Source organism: Hordeum vulgare, chromosome 3H (genome assembly GCF_904849725.1).
Source record: "Hordeum vulgare subsp. vulgare chromosome 3H, MorexV3_pseudomolecules_assembly, whole genome shotgun sequence".
In the NCBI taxonomy this organism is placed as follows: domain Eukaryota; kingdom Viridiplantae; phylum Streptophyta; class Magnoliopsida; order Poales; family Poaceae; genus Hordeum; species Hordeum vulgare.
This window is the reverse complement of record NC_058520.1, coordinates 20,629,069-20,632,839: the sequence shown is the minus strand read 5'-3', so window position 1 is coordinate 20,632,839 and position 3,771 is coordinate 20,629,069.

The following is a 3,771-nucleotide window of genomic DNA, read 5'->3' as shown; positions in this document are numbered from 1 at the left end:
CGCCTAGCGTCGGCCTTCTTTTTTGTTGCAAACCCTCTCTATAGGAGTTGTTTGTTCTGCGTTGCGTAATTCTATCCATTTGTAACATCATGCACACGTGCGTTTGTGATACGTCTCCAACGTATCCATAATTTTTTATTCTTCCATGTCATAATATCATCATTCTAAAATACTTTTTGGGTGTTTATTTATCAATTAATACTATTTTTGAAAAATAACCTATTAATCTAGTGCCCAGTGTGTGTCGTCGTTTTTGCATGTTTTTAGTTTTTCAGGTTTAGAATATCAAACAAAGTTCTATTGGCCCGATACTTTTTTATGATTTTTCTGGATCAAAAGAAGACCTGAAAGTTTTTGGAGGAGATCGGAGGCCCCACGAGGGAACAACAATACAATAGGGCATGTCGAGGGGTGTGGCCCCGCCCTGATGTGTGTTTCCCCCTCGGGTGTCTCTCTACGTCCCTCTCTGACCTATAAATTCAAATATATCCCCAAAACCCTAGAGAGCATCCCGAAACACTTTTTATGATACCGCAAGTCTCTGTTCCGTCGTGTGGCCATTTGGAGCCCTATTCCGGTGCCCTGTCGGAGGGAGGATCGATCAAGGAGGGCCTCTACATCAACCTTACTGCTCCCATGGTGATGTGTGAGTAGCTCATCACAGACCTACGGGTCTGTGATTAGTACCTAGATGGATATCTCTCTTTCTCTCTCTCTCTTGATCTTCAATACAATGATCATCACATCTTCGCTTTAATCTATCCGATGTAATTCTTTTGTGCGGTGCGTTTGTTGGGATCCGATGAATTATGGGTTTATGTTCAGATTATTCATGATAAAATATTTGAGTCTTATTTAATTTTTTTATGATTCTTGTTTCCATGATTATTATAGATGCATAATCTCTTCAATCTATTAATATAGTTTGGCCAACTAGATTGATATTTCTTCAATGAGAGGGGTGTGTTTTAGTGGGTTCAATTTGGAGGTACTCTATATCCTAGTGACAGAAGGGGACATGACACGTCTTTGTATTGTTGCCACTAAGGATAAAACGATGGGTGTAATTCATATTAATTGAGTTCTCTAAGTCTACATCATGTCATTGTTCTTGAAGCATTATTATGTTTTACATAATACTCTAGATGCATGCTAGATAGCAATCGGTGGATGGAGTAATAATAATAGGTGCACCCAGGAGTCGGCCTATTTTCTTATGGACGTGATGCTTATATATACAAGATCATTATTGTGAATAAATATCGCAGGACAATGTGATTTTCTAACAATTTCTCAACAATAATTTGTTTACCCTCCATATGCCTACTACATGACACATGTCATTAGGAAAAACTATAGTCCCCCATGTCTATCCACATATATATTTACAAAATCTTTCAATACTTTACTGCCATTATTTGTATTTAATTTATTTTATAATTTACAACTATCAACTATCATATACATACTTCATTTTCTTGCAAATAAGGAGTCCAAGGGGATTGACAACCCTCTTGCCCACGTTGGGTGCACGTGTTTGATTCTTTGTGTGGAGTCGCTGGATACGGGGCTTGCGTATTACTCCTATTGGTTCGATAACTTTGGTTTTCACTTTTCACTGAGGAAAATACTTATCCATATTGCGTTGCATGATTTGTTCCTCTTCACGAAAAACCCAACGCAGATCACAAGTATCAGCTCGCTAGATGGATTTCAATTTGGATTTGAATGCAGCTTGTCCACTCGCCAATATGCACTCATTCGACTATACATAGATCGCGAACTGGCACTCAATTTTCAAACTCGCTCCCTTGCGGCTCAACGGCCGCACCATGGCGCCAAATCCAGCCATCGGGGGCCTCACCTTCCCTTCAACTCCCCTTGCCTCCGCCGGAGGGTGTCGTCGGGCAAAGCCCGCGCGGTGCTAGCCGTGGCGAGGCCGTGCTCCTCTGCTTCGGTTTTGGCGTTGATGGAAAGAGGAACCTCGAGGCGCCAGCTGGGTCGTTGGGATTCAACAACAACATCAAGGAGGTCGTCGGATACATGTGCACCACGATGAGGGAATACATGCTCGAGGGGTGGTGCTCCGGGCTGGCACTGGGGAGCGGAGACCTGCGCTGGCACTGAGACACACGAGTCCACGTGGAGACCCTGGGATGCGCGGCGGCGCCGGCCTGCGTGCGGCCTCGGGTGGCCAGATCGGGCTTCTGGTATGGTGCGGGTAGAGACAACTTTGTCCGTCTTGAGTGCGCGTCAACGAAGCGGGGGGTGGCGACTTGGACTCGAGGGGCACGGCGGGTGTGTGTGATGTGCGGAGCTAGCCTCGCGACGATGTCTCCAATGGCGTCACGAGGAGGCCTGGGATGAAGCCGTCGCGGTTCTGCTAAAGTGCGTGGCGTGTGCGCATGGAGGGGCCAGGCAACGCGGCTAGTACGGGTCGAAGGTCGTGGTGGTGCGGAGGGGCGGCTTCGTCGTGCAGGTGTGGTCGATCCGGTGTTGGGGAACGTTGCATGTGAAACAAAAAATTTCCTACGCACACACAAGACCTATCCATGGTGATGATCATCTACGAGAGGGGAGATCGGATCCACATACCCTTGTAGATCGATAAGCGGGAAGCGTTAAGAAACGCGGTTCATGTAGTCGAATGTCTTCGCAAACCAAATCGCAAGCCGTCCCATGAATTCCGTCCCGATCTAGCCACCGAACGGATGGAACCTCCACGTTCAGGACACTGCAGCTTGATGACGATCTCCGCCTTCTTGATCCAGCAAGAGAGACGAAGAGGTAGCTGAATTCTCCGGCAGCACGACTGTTGGAAATATGCCCTAGAGGCAATAATAAATTAGTTATTATTATATTTCTTAGTTCATGATAATCGTTTATTATCCATGCTATAATTGTATTGATTGGAAACACAATACTTGTGTGGATACATAGACAAAACACTGTCCCTAGTAAGCCTCTAGTTGACTAGCTCGTTAATCAAAGATGGTCAAGGTTTCCTGGCCATAGGCAAGTATTGTCACTTGATAACGGGATCACATCATTAGGAGAATCATGTGATGGACTAGACCCAAACTAATAGACGTAGCATGTTGATCGTGTCATTTTGTTGCTACTGTTTTCTGCGTGTCAAGTATTTGTTCCTATGACCATGAGATCATATAACTCACGGACACCGGAGGAATGCTTTGTGTGTATCAAACGTCGCAACGTAACTGGGTGACTATAAAGATGCTCTACAGGTATCTCCGAAGGTGTTCGTTGAGTTAGTATGGATCGAGACTGGGATTTGTCACTCCGTGTGACGGAGAGGTATCTCGGGGCCCACTCGGTAATACAACATCACACACAAGCCTTGCAAGCAATGTAACTTAATGTAAGTTGCGGGATCTTGTATTACGGAACGAGTAAAGAGACTTGCCGGTAAACGAGATTGAAATAGGTATGCGGATGCTAACGATCGAATCTCGGGCAAGTAACATACCGAAGGACAAAGGGAATGACATACGGGATTATATGAATCCTTGGCACTGAGGTTCAAACGATAAGATCTTCGTAGAATATGTAGGATCCAATATGGGCATCCAGGTCCCGCTATTGGATATTGACCGAGGAGTCTCTCGGGTCATGTCTACATAGTTCTCGAACCCGCAGGGTCTGCACACTTAAGGTTCGACGTTGTTTTATGCGTATTTGAGTTATATGGTTGGTTACCGAATGTTGTTCGGAGTCCCGGATGAGATCACGGACGTCACGAGGGTTTCC